At 41.6% G+C, this 13,882-nt stretch overlaps 1 long non-coding RNA gene across 1 annotated transcript; it reads left to right on the top strand.

Annotated features, from left to right (window-relative positions):
* Positions 1–2,301: 2,301 nt before the first annotated feature.
* On the top strand, positions 2,302–8,914 carry LOC122785740. Its single transcript, XR_006362346.1, has 3 exons — positions 2,302–2,593; positions 7,758–7,837; positions 8,426–8,914. It is a non-coding gene; the product is annotated as an uncharacterized LOC122785740 (long non-coding RNA).
* Positions 8,915–13,882: the final 4,968 nt, after the last annotated feature.

The raw sequence follows: 13,882 nt of genomic DNA, 5'->3' as shown, positions 1-13,882 counted from the left end.
GAATGCAGATGTAACATTTCAGTTTTATTTGATGTGGTACATTATCAATGTTTCACAGATAAGTTTGTATAATATGAGACTATATGTATATATATATATATATATATATATATAAACATATATATATATGTACTATATAGATAACATGAGATTTCAGGAAGTCGGAAACACAAGTGTATCTCAGAGTAGCCACTGTTAGCAAGTTACCAGTCAATAACAATGCTGTATTGTTGCTATACTGCTTCTTTGCAGTTACATTTGTATCTTCTGTAGTAAAAATGTTCATACTATATTTGTGTCACATAATTAAACGTGACATTGTTCACAAGTCTTTGATGCATAATTCTCACCTGAACGTGTGAGAGCAACATGTCTGCCGAGCAGCAGGCGACAGTTCCAGAACAAATGTTTGCACTTCCATTTATTTTACAATGCTACACTGCTACGCTACAATGTTGCTAACGTTGCTTTGGTGTGAAACCTGAACTCACTCATAATCAGGAAATGGTTATGATCATGTTCATTGTTGTTGTACGTTGCTGCTGAATATCTCTCACTTCACTTCTTTTCCATGTGTGCTGAATCTATTTAGCATCAAAACTCATTTTTTCTCCATAATGGGCTGTTATTATTATTAACAACATATTATTAATAAAGTATAATTATTTTATCAGACTTTTTACACATATTCCAGATACTAGTTTCACAACTGACAGTCTTTTCTGATATTGTTGTCAGTCTGAGACTGTTTTTTAGCATTTAGCACCTTGCTATAACCAGTCATTTCAAAAATCACATGACAGTGACATGTCACCAATGCTTAGTGAAGCAGTTTTATGTCAGCACAACACTATGTTTTCATCTGAAAGCAGCTTTTAAGATAAAACATGTGTTGGAGCTCCGTGTCAGCAGTAATCTGCATCCATACTCACAGCAGGTGCACTGAGCGTGCACGAGCCAATGTAAACAGGAAGTGGATTCTCTCTGCAGTTGATGCTTAGTTTCAGAACGCACTAATAATGAGGAACAACAATACTGATATGTAAGAGGAGGCATTTCTGTAATGAGACTGAGGACAAGATCACGCTGAATGTAAGTGTTCTTTTTGCTCTCAGCTCATAGTGGAGTCGTGCAAAGGTTTTGTGTTGTTTAACTGGTATTTTGGGCTATTTTTCCAAAAGTGAGTCCCAGGGTGGGAAAATCTCAAAACACCGGCCCGCGGTGTGTTTCCGTGCCCGCGTTACAGCACCACATACAGGCCCGGCACGTGTACTACAGCGTTTAAAGTCATTCTGGGGGATTTTGTGAGTGTGAAACATTGTCGTGTTTACAGAAAAGAATGAAAAAGAAAAAGATGGTGAAAGGGAAAGTTCTGATTCTGTGTGGAAAAGACAATTGATTCAAATAATTGATTTATTACATCGCACCCTCGCGTGTTGGTGTCTCCTCTGACGTTGTCGTCTTGTTTGTCATTGTGTCAGGCATGTGCTAGTGTTAGCTTAGCTGGACCATGCTAACTGGAACAGGCCCAGCAAGCTTTTCACAGCAGTACAGGACTATTTTAACAAAAGAAGGAAGAAAATGTCATTTTTAAAAAAAAAAACACCCACCCACCCACATGTGGACGAGGCCTAAAGCACAGCTGCAGACTTTCAAAGTAAAACAGAGTTTTGTGTCGACAGCAGCTGAAACCAGAGCAGAATTTATGCATTTTCAAACAAAAATGAATGAGTAGTGTGGCTCGAGACACGCACGGACGAAACACTGTTGGAAGAGGACTACAAAGAAGACGATGATACGAACAGTCAGGACACACAGCTGCATCAAAGGGTTAACTGTCTGCTTTCAGGAGAGTGAGAAGTGTGTGTGTGTGTGTGTGCGTGTGTGTGTGCGTGTGTGCGTGTTGGGGGTGTCAGTAAGTGCAGTTCCATAATGTCAGTCTAGGAGTGTGAACATGTTTGAAGGCAGCAGTGAGGGAGAAGGAGGAGGAGGAGGAGACGGCGAAGGAGGGCAAAGTGAGAGAGGAGTGGAGGAGGGGTGTCTGGTAGGCAGAGAAAAGGAGGGAACGAGGGAGAGGGAAAGAGAGGGGGGAGGAGAGACAAGCAGAGTGTGCACAGTATTCATTCAAACTGACAGAGGCTGTGTGTGTGTGTGTGTGTGTGTGTGTCCCGGTTTGCACTTCCCACTGCTCCACAGTGTCTCTCGACCTGTCTCTCTCTCCTCCCTCACTCCCTCACTCCCTCTCTTTCTCTCTCTCCAGACAGTCTGCAGTTTACAGCAGCAGGAAGGAGACGCCGAGCAGCCACTGGAGAGGAAGAAAGAAAGAAAGAAAGAAAGACACAGAGAGAAAGATTTGTGACAAATTAGAGACAAGGAGAAAAGGAAGTGAGAGAGAGAGAGAGAGCGCGAGGAGGAAGGAAGTGATGAAAAGTAGGGATTTTGAAGATGAGTAAAAGATGAGAGGATGAGGGAAAGACAGACAGAGAGCGGTGGCTTGGCTTTTCAATGGGAGGGGTGCAAACAGAGGTGTAGAGACAGAGGAATGCAGAGACAGGGACAGCGACACTGCTGCTCCTGCAGAGGAGGATTTTGGGTAAGTCACTTTGCATCTTCGTCTCTTCCATGTTTTTTGTTTGTTTGTTTGTTTGTTTGTTTCTGTGATCCCAGCGCAGCTCTGACTGTCGTCATGAAGACATGAATGTGATGTGACAGTGGGTCAGTGGATGTTTGCAGACACTGATGTGCATGCAGGATGAGGAACGCCCAGAGAGAGAGAGACATGAGTGCAGAGTAGTAGAGGAGAGCAAGGTGGCATGAGAACACACAATGTGGATTTTCATTCATGATTTCTCATGTGACTTCCTGATAGTGTGTGCACTCGTATGCGTATCTTTGTGAGGACCATTTTGCCTCATAAACCATGTGAGACCAGTTCTGCTCCTCCTCACTTTCTGTTGCAATTTAAAAGGCCTGTTCATGGCTTAAGACCTGGTTTTAGGGTCCGGCTTTTAGTTGAGATGGTGAGGGTAAGGGAATACATTATGTGCCCTCATTAAGATGGCTGCACACAGTGTTTTAGATCACACACACACACACACACACACACATATATACATATACATATATATATATATACATATTTGCATGTAGGTTCACTTATATGCTGATTGCAGTTGTGTGTGCGTGTTTGTGGGTCAGTTGAACTGAATGTCAATTAGATTTAAGTCTGTCTGGTCCAGGCGGGGAGATGCAGACTTTCTCACACATCCACGGGGGGAGGGGGTGCACCGCCATTTCTGTTACCTCTGACATCAGACTCACACACACACACACACACACACCTGTACTTCACAACTTCCAGCGATGGATGCAAACATTTGGTTCAGAAATCAGAGTGTAAACATCTGTGAGTAAACACATGGACACACACACACACACACACTCTCACACACTCACACACTCACACACTCACAGACCAGCAGTTTCCCCAATAATGGCGGTGCCTCCCATGAACTCATTCACCGCTGGGTCACAGGTTCAAGTCCCTGGAGGGGGGAGGGGGAGCGTGTAAGCGATTGGGAGAGTGAGGGAGGAAGGAAAGGAGGGAGGGAGGAAGGGAGGGAGACAAGGAGGACCAACTCTCACTCACTCACTCCCCCACACCCCACCACACCCCGCCACCCACTGCGTGTCTGCGTGTCTCCTTGTACCCTCCCCCTCTTTTTCCCCCCTCTAACTCGCAGCCACAATCTGTCTTCTCGGTCTGAACCGCATGCATTCACATGCAGCCATGCATGTAGACACACACACGCACGCACGCACGCACCCACACACGCACACGTTTGCTGTTTCGTCACTTATTGTGTGGCTGTAATGATCAATTTCCCTGCATGTGTGTGTGTGATTTTTGTGTTCATGCAGCAGCAGAGGTTAAAGGCATGAATAGCCACGCGTTGCGTTAGCGTTGCCTCTGCTCTGTCGGTGTGATGAAGTTATGTGAGCAGTCACAGTCTGGGTGGAGCAGAATACACACAGACAGCCAAACACACCACAGTGTGGGGCAGATGTGTCACATTTTATCCCAGCAGCAGCACTCGGGACTATTTTTAGCTTTCCCCCCCCCCGTGCCCTTGAGCAAGACACTCAGTGACCTGCCTGCATGTGTTCATGTGCTCGTGTTTGTTTTGGGCTCAGAGTGTCCTGCTGTTCAAAGACAAACACCTAGATTATTTTTGCACACAGAAACACATTTAAATAGATTATCTGCCACATCTGATGTTCACAGGAATCTAACGGCGTGTGTCGTCCATAATAAACACGTCAATGACATGAAAAATACACATTTATGGTTGTCACAAAACAGTCTTACACACACACACACAATGAGTTGTGCAGCTATTCTTCTTAGGACTCTCATTGACCTCCATTCATTTGAACAGCCTGAACAAAGCAAGATCCCGAACCTTACCCTAACCCTAACCCCAATTCAAATCTTTGCCCGAAACTTAACCACCGCCATAGAAATGTTTGGTTACCTCATTAGGACCACCCTAAGGTCTCCATGCGGTCCACTGCTGGTGCTCACATGGTCCAGTCACAAATACAAGTACTCTCTGTATCTCTCTCTCACACACACACACACACACACACACACACACACACACACACACACACACACACACATACCTTACCCGTACTTTTCAACATACGCTTGTTTTCTTGTCACATTCAGAATCACTTTGCAGGCGACGTGTTACGTGTTTGAAAAGCATATTTAACACAAAGGCAAGCAATCAATGCATGGATACTTGCTTCACATTGAGCTTTAAACACACACACACACACACACACACACACACACACACACATAGCTGCTCTTTCATAGGAAACAAGAGCAGCTGACCTTTGACCTATACCATTCAGCCTGTCTGGAAAATACCAAGCCTGGAATCGATCAGCACTCCTCTCGCCCAGACCCCACCCTCCACTCAGCAACCCCCCACTCTTTTTATTCTCTCCACTCACCCTTGACTCTCCACCCCCACCCCCGCTCTCCTCCATCACCGCACAATCAGTGTGACAGCAGTTGCAACTATATATGTGTGTGCATAAAGCAGATTTTTGTTTCGCTTTTTACTGCATGTCTGAGTTCACGCGGTCGCACATGTGTCAAAGTATTTCAGTCTCTCATGTTCGTCATATTCATGTTTAATTCCAAAAAATCGTAGCTTTGTTAGAAATGTTAGATGGATGTATTTCTGTTAAAGCATTACACTCCAACATTTCTAGTTTGAATAGTGAAGCCCAGGAAGTAGGTTGCAAATAGCAGTTAGCCACCAGGGGGCGACTCTGCTGGCTGCTAAAAACACACACATTTGAATGGAAGTCTATGAGCCGCTCCTTCTAACTTGATTTATAACATCAATAAACATTTTACTGACTGGTTAATGGTCTCAATTAGCTAGTTTCATGTCTTTGTGTGGGTTGGATGCACTGCAGGAGGAAAAGTGACTTGTCGTTTATATTAATGCCTTTAAACTCAAACCCATCCCTCCAGAATTTCTGCAAAAAAAGAATAATATTGGCGAGAATGTGACAATAGAACAACTCTAAGATCATTTATCGTGCACTTCCAAAACACTGTTTCAGTTCATTTTCTCCACGGTTATTAACAACAAACAAAACTGAGGATCATGAATTTTTGTTTTGTCCTCAACCTCTCCTCTATGAATCAGTGTAAGACGCTTTGCTGTCCACTGGTGAAAACACTGGTGAAAAGGTGTCTGTGTGTGTCTGTGTGTGCACCTGCAGAGCTCTTGTCTCCTCTTGTTAAGCGTCCTCCTGGGTGCATGCGTCCTGTCATGGCTGTCCAGTCCTCGTAGCGCCGGAGGACAGGCTGTATGTTTGTTAGCTCGCTGTCAGCCCGAGTTATTCAAGTGTTGGGGAACATTCAACGCTGTCGGTGAGTTTGTGACTCAGTGAAACCATCGAGTGTTTGAGTGTACCCTCACACTTGAGCTCACATCAGTCTGAAGCACAGAAGAACCATTCCTCCATTCCAACGCTCCCACTCTTCATACATGCGTGACGATCACAACGGCTGCATTCCATGTAGGTGTTAATCATTTCAGGGATTGCAGAGAAATCAAGCTCACGTAAATGGTCCGTGGCTTTAATGAGTTATTTTAAGCCTCTTTCGCTCTAAAATAAGCAGGTATACCTTGGATAGTTGAACCTGGGTGACCCCACTAAAATGGTGATTAACATCGTTCCCTTTGCCCCGGGCCAGTCTTGCACTGTGGTATTTCACCTGGGGGTGGGTTAGTGGAAGATTAAATGAAAAATAGCGAGTGCTGTCCCAGTTTGTGAAAAATATGGTGTGCTGACGTGATTGATGGCTAACAGCTAGGCTAACAGCTAGGCTAGCAGTAAACCACGCCGGCAGCAAATGAAGCAGATGAAGAAGATTTTAGAGTGTTCACCTGGGTTTTGCTTCATATTATACTGAACTGAGCTGAAGCCAATAAAATAACCCTCTGCATTGCAGCCATTTGACCCGTGAGTGAATACTGATTAAAGATATTCCCGCTGGTCACAAACCTGTTTAAAACTATAGGATTTAACTCTTTTATTTAACCAGTGGGAATGATGCTGCCTTTAGTAAATGTTCAACTTCAAGCCGATTTTTAAGTGACCACTTCAAACACATACTGTGCTGGAAACCTTTAAAAGATAATGTTATGCTTCCATCAAACAAGCAAAAGTGAAGACTGCCAGCAAAGTTATTTGGCTTCAATCGACATGATGAGATTACATGATGTTGTTTTTCAACCTGCTGGTCTGTTGAGTCTGTCTCAGAGGTGCTGATAATAGCCCACTTCAGCACCACTTTAATACAGTAAATGATACCCAGATGAACACCTGAGTGAACAGCTCATCACTCTGCCGACCAATCAACAGCCTCGAAACACCGCACACATGCAAGTACAGTCACTTCTCGTGCACAGGACAATGAGGCATACTGTATGAAGGAAGATTGTATAATATTTTGGTAATAAAAACACAGTAGTATGATGGTTTACATTAATGACACCCTGACTCAAACCCCACGTCAAATCCTGCTTCATATCCTGGTTTTTGTAAATATCACAGTTAAATTAAAGTGATTTGTCTTTATATGTTAGTCCTGTTACAGGCTCATGGTCTGTCTCTCACAACAATGTTAGCTGAGACTAACTCCAGCGCCTCCTTTTACCCTTAAAGTTAGGGGGAAAATGAAAGTAAAGAAATGTTGGTAAATGATTAATTGCAGCATGCACCTGTTTTGAGTTAAGATCCCGTGTGTAATTAGTGTCATCTAATGGTGAGAATGAGATTGCACAGTATAACAAATGTAGCCCTCTCTCCCTGCCCCTTGTTTTCCCAAGAGCGTCAGGGAACTACGGTGGCCTTCACATACCAGAAAGGATGTGACATTTCTCACCTAAAGCAAAGTGCTTTTACACGTATACAAAGGTTTAAATTCTGCTAGTAAAACCTTATACATGTTAAACACTGAACATTTAAATGTGTCACTACATCATGCACCATTTGTGTGACATCATGTGGCATTAAGTGAAAAGTCACGTTACGTAAGAAAGTAAAAAAAAAAGCAGCATAATCCTGATTTTCTTTTGCCTTTAAAAGCAAGAACATTTTGGACATTTGCATTGTTCAAATACATAAATGTTCATTGCTGCCTGTGCTTTTTTTCACAGAGTAACGCCGGTGATGGATATACGAGCTGACAACCGAGCATTTCCATTAACCAGAGTGGAGATGTCCGATAATTACGCAGGTAACAAATGAGTGTGTCTGTGTGTGTCTGTGTGTGAAGACAGTTCGCAGCTGTATTTGTGTTATTGGTGGAATCAGCTGTCCTCTAATTCATTTAAACTGAAAGCCATGGCCTGTGGGGAGGCTGAATTGAGGAAGGTGGTGCCACACATGCTTTGGAATAACAAGAGTAAAAACAGATCTGAAAGGTTGCAATGCAACACGTCCTCGAATTTAAGAAATCATTGATTTAAATGTGATGACAATTCTTCTGTTAAAGTCAGTTTAAATCACATGTAATGCTCATTATATTCATGTTTAAGACATGAGAAGTTTTAATCGTAAAATCACTGATGCTAAACATGATGCAAGACATATAGACATAGGAAATATAATCTGAACTCAACTGTATGACCAGAAATTACAATTTGAACTTTAGTGCGTGCCATCGTTTTTGAAACGCTGTGAAATCTGACCTTTCAGAAACTTTCCATTCCCGATGTCATGAATACAACATGAGGAGAGTGTTCACACGGCAAACACATGTGTGTGCTTTGATAAAGGTTACACGCTTACTATTGTTAACATGATGCTTGTTTGTTTGATGCAGAAACGACAACGGGTCATAAAAGACGGCAGAACCGAAGCCAAGCAAATATTAGTAAGTATATATGGTAAGGTTTTATTTCCTATTTTAATTTGAATGAAGTAATGGATAAAATCCTGCAGGTATAGCTGGGCTTTACAGGATCACATGAAATATCAAACCTTAGTTTGTTTGCTGGCTTGTTTGAGCATCTCTGAACCAAGGATCTTCATTCTTCAATAAAAATAATCCTAATATATAATAATAGTGAGAGAGACAGTCTTCAGCAGGGGTTCCCAAATGTTTTGACTGCCTTTCAAAGTTGAACATGTCCCTCTTTTAAACTTAATACCAACTAAGAATATACTCAGCCTTTGATACCACTAGATACCTGCTAACTAAAAAAGCAAAAGGATGATTTATTAAAACCCATATCCTGAACATAAAATTCAAATGAATTATGTTAATGTTATGCACTTGTTGTGTTATTAAATAAAAACAATTCACACTTTCTTCTGTTATTGTCCTCATTATGATGAATTATTATTATTATTATTATTCACTTTCACTGAATAAAGTCCAAAAATACAATTCTGCTGTGACGATGACAGAACACGATCATTGTTTATGTTTAATGTTTATAATTTCTGATAGTTTTTGTTTAATATTATTTGTAAAAAAAAGGTTATGTTCTATTCTGCTTACTGGTCTATATCTATATAATGGTGTCTTATAAGACTGTTTTTGGTCTGGGCACATTTTCTGGACATGACACAATAAAGATAATGTCTATATATATATATATATATATATATATATATATGTATATATATACATACATAAAAACTCCATTAATCAATCAAAAATGTGTGTAGGCAGTGGCTGCGTCACCATATTGACATAGAAGGTGATATTGCTGTTGTGCTCAGATCTCATTTTTGACCTTTACGACGATGAATGTTGCAATGAAGCAAAATAAACAAGTGCAAAGTGTGAAGAAATTGTCATTTTCACCTTCAACAATGGAAAAATAACTAATGAGCGTATAGTACGTGCAGCGCAAACATGTATCTGTGATCAGCTTCTTACATTTCCTTGTCAGCTTGTTGTGTGCATGTGTCCATCTGTTCTATACGTCAGAAGAACTACTTCCTCAGCAGCTGTGCCTTAGGGAAAAACAGCCCGTCGACCAGTGCAGGTTTCCGGTTCACATTCATCGCTGTCGGTGGGTTGGTGATACCGTCAACTCGCCGGTCGATGAATGACAACCGTGTCCGTGCATGACCATCTGGATCATCTGTAACACGTGTGCTTTGTTGCTGAGCTTTTACCAACATCGTGTCCAGGAGATTGACTTCAATAAAGAACCTTTGAAACAACATGGTGGAATTGTTGCGTGCTTTGTGTCACAGTGCAGGAGAAAGTGGAATCTCATCAGTACGCAGTGATCAGTGTGCTCTCTGGCAACCTTCAGGTGCACAGCTGCACAGATGTTTCTTTTGGAGAGCTTTGACATGGAGCATGGTTCCTGCCTCGGATTTGGACAGCGTAATCCCATGTAACCATGCACCATGATTTATGTATGCTAGAGTCATCAAACTGAGACATTAAGCAGCTGCTAAAGCCTTCAGTTGTTACTCGGGTGTTTTTTTCCTCTTTGCAGTGCATTCTTAATAAAGAATGTGTCCTCATTTTTATCCATTTTATCTGATATGGCACAATGCACCGTTACGCTCTATCAGGCAGATTTGTGACTATGGGCTTTACAAGTAAAACTTGACTGACTGATTCATTGTTACTCTTTGACATCGCTGTCCGACCAAGCACAATTCAGCTCTTACCAACACCTTCATTCTTCCTTCAGTTAAACTGTGTCTCTCGTGATAATAAGCTCTTGTGACGGTTGTGTCAAAACATGGTGTCACTGAGGCGACCTTAAACTTTGAGGAGGTTTGCATAAAAACTGCGATTGCGTCCCGAGGCGAGAACACATCACCCCAGTTTTACTTTAAACATTCATGTGCATTGTTTATTTTTTTTAAAAAGGGAACGTTATGGATAATTTAAAAGGTGCTTTGTGTGTGCGTAGGCCTAATTCCAATGCCTTAATCCAGTAGTGTCTTGTGAGATTTAAAGTTTTGCTGAACCTATGGGAATGGTCGCTGTGGTCCTGGGCCGGGGGCCCTCTTTTGGCTCAACTGCCCTCTTTGCCACCCGTGCTCACTCGTTATTTGTTAATAATGGCAACTTTGATTTGGTCATTTCAGTAATGAATTTGTTCAACATGGTAAAGAACTGATACTGAAATATGAACGTTAGCAAGTCATACCAGAGAAGAGGCGAGCAGTGGAGAGAAAAACAAGAAACAACTGATGCAAGGAGACAGCGTGGGAGGATGAAGAAAAAAGAAAAAAGAAAAGACACTTGATGACACTCTGTGTGTGTGTGTGTGTGTGTTTATTACTGCTTAAAGGACATTTCCTGACATAAATGTTGAACATAGACCTCATGGAGACCAAATCCTGGTCCTAATGGGGCAGAACCTCACTGTACAAGATGCCTTCCTCCCCAAACATGGACCTGGGTTAAAGGACCAGTGTGTGGGATTGTGTGTGGTGTTTGGAGGTGAAACGTGTTTTATTCTGTGAATCACTGGCTGTTTTAATATCATTGTTCCAAAGCATGTAAAGCAGCGCGTGTAACCCACTGTATTACCATACAGATAACAGTGAAAACATGCCCATTGTATTTCCTTAAGAATGTGCAACCTTTAAAATTGTTGCCTCCTAAAACAATAAAGGAATAAAAATAAAGGAGTTTGTTTCTGGTCAAGTGAAACAGGATGAAGACGTTTCTATGGATACAACAGACATGTTTTTATATCTCTCTTTCAAATAAGTCTCAAGACTTTTACAGGAAACTGAGACTCACCATCCTGCCACACTCCAACCTCAGGTTTGAAAGCTGATTTAATGTCAGCTCTGCTATGAACAGCCTGCTCCTGACCCCTAGTGGAAGGATTTTTCCATTACACGCCACCACGATATCAAAGATTGAAGTGAAGTCAGGGTTTAAATCGTCGCGTTTCTCTTCACGTGACATCTGTTCAAAGGTCATGAGGTCAACTGGTCCACAAGGCTGGAATATATCAAGCCATAAATGGTAATGTACAGAGTTATATAGTACTATAGTACTAAACCATAGTATTGTATACAATGTAATCCAGTACTATTTAAACAATAAACTACTGCACATGCCGACCATTCTTCACAATGAAGTTGGTGTTTTTTCATTCTTTATCAATCAATTAACAATCAATATATTGCTTAAAACTGTATAATGGAGGCGGATGAGATAAGAAACATCCCAGTTATTGATCATCCTGTATTTATTTATTCATGAAAGCACCGTCACATGTCATTTCCACTTACTTACACGACTGTTAGTCACAGATTAGTTAGTAGTTCTGTCTAACAGCTGATGGCATAAATAATGTTGAATTACTGCCTCAAATTCAGCATAAATCCTTCTTTTTATTGGTTCTAGGTCTCATGTCTTCTCTCCATCCTTTCCTTCTTCTCTCACTGTCCTTTCAATATTAGTGTCATAGAGAAAAGTCTCAGTGCAACAAAGGACGAGCGCTAAAGTGTGATCCGGTGACATTTGGAATTATTTTAGCAGTGAGGATGCACTGGTGAACTCTCTCTGGAGACTGTGTGCTGCATGTCAGTGCCTCCCAAAGCATGAGCTGCAGCCCCCTGGTGGTGCCTTGGAGATATTGCAGGTGGGCGATATAAATATTCCAATCAAATGTTTGCACAAACTAATGCAAACATGATAAAATAATTATAGAAATCAGCATTTTAGAGGAGTCATGTTGAGTGGGCAGTTTATGTCTTATTTGTGACACAGTTGGAGAGTAGCTTGAAATGGCTAGCACAAATGTGTTGTTAACAGCTTCTAAAATGACGGCATCCGACTGATATCGGTATCCGCAGATACTCGAGTTTGTGATATCGGATATCGGAGACAAAAAAGTGCTATCGTGCCATTCCTAATTTGTAATAAAATATTGAAAAAAACATTTAATCGTTTAATTTAATATTCACTATTTATTTTATGGTAGCCACAATATTTTGATTATTGATTATTCAGTGGTGAAAGGGACTAAGGATTTGAATGTGTGTTTATCCCAAGTTCTGGTCCCAAGCTCGGATAAATGGGAGGACATGCAGCGTCGAAATCTCTGCCAAATCAAATATGAAATCAATATCAAAAACAAACAAAAAACTCAGCTCATCAGCAAACACTGCAAAAGCCTGATAACCTGGACATCAGGGAACCCTGACCCTGTTAGAACACGTGTAATATAAATGACACACACAAACAGATAAATACAGTTTTTTGAATGAAACTCTACTCAAAGAGCCGGGAAGTGATCTGATCACAAGCAGTCACTAGAGATTCCCGTAGAGCTTTTAAATATAAACTAATATCTTATATAAGTTAACACACATGCTGATAATCATGTCTCTGTGTTTCTCATTATAACCATGTTTTCAACAATAAACAGCAATTCACAATCTCACAGAGTCATTTTCCAGGCTAATTAATGACATTTTGAACAGATTGAGGAGAGTAACATGAACTCAGCCAGGATTCCTCGGGCTGAGCTTAACCAGGTCATGGAGGTTGTTCATGGATGTTTCAGCAATTTTGCCTTCACAACATCCCACAGGCATTTTTTAAAGAATTCAACAGAAAGTGACCTCTACCAGCAGATAAAAGAGGAATCATGAAAGCAGCGGATTAGTTTTTTCTGTATGTTTGACAGTTTCAGGACTGATTTTAAATCCAACATTTCACCCACTCATCATGTCATCGCTGCTGTATTCTGATACAGTCATTGGTGAGTCGTCTGCTGATTCCTGAAGCCCTTAAATGACTTGAACAGTGACGTGACGCTCAGTGAAAATCCCAGAAGACGGAAGTAAACGTTTGGGAGCATTTATCATCCTGTGTTGGACTTCTGTTTTTAGTTTATTTTAGTTTTGAAGAACTAAAGGACGTTTCAGTTGTTCAGCACTTCTGTGTTCCTCTTTTTTGTACTTCCTGTCTCAGAGACAAGCAGCTTCCTTCTTCCATCCTGAGCAGTTTCACCTGCACTGAATGAATGTGATTGACTCTCATGACTCAGACCGTCACTGTGGGATTCATTAGCCTCCAATCAGCCTCCCAGTCAGCTGACCCTTGGCCTCCTTGTCTCAGGTCAGCCTCTCGGTTGACTAGCTGTCAGCTTGGTAGCCTCCGTCCCTGGTTCCCAGTCTTGAGTCCACACACAGAGCAGTTTCTGCATCAGAGGTTCTGAATGACTGCACATTCTGAGTATCTGTCAGTGCGGACACTATGCTCTTTGTCTCCATTTGGCACCTTAGCTGACCATTACTCCTCATCTTCAGTCTGCCACTTGGCTGATGTCCA

The sequence above is a fragment of the Solea senegalensis genome, linkage group LG19 (assembly GCF_019176455.1).
Source record: "Solea senegalensis isolate Sse05_10M linkage group LG19, IFAPA_SoseM_1, whole genome shotgun sequence".
NCBI lineage: Eukaryota > Metazoa > Chordata > Actinopteri > Pleuronectiformes > Soleidae > Solea > Solea senegalensis.
The sequence above is the reverse complement of the archived record's forward strand: the minus strand, read 5'-3'. Positions and strand labels throughout refer to the sequence as shown.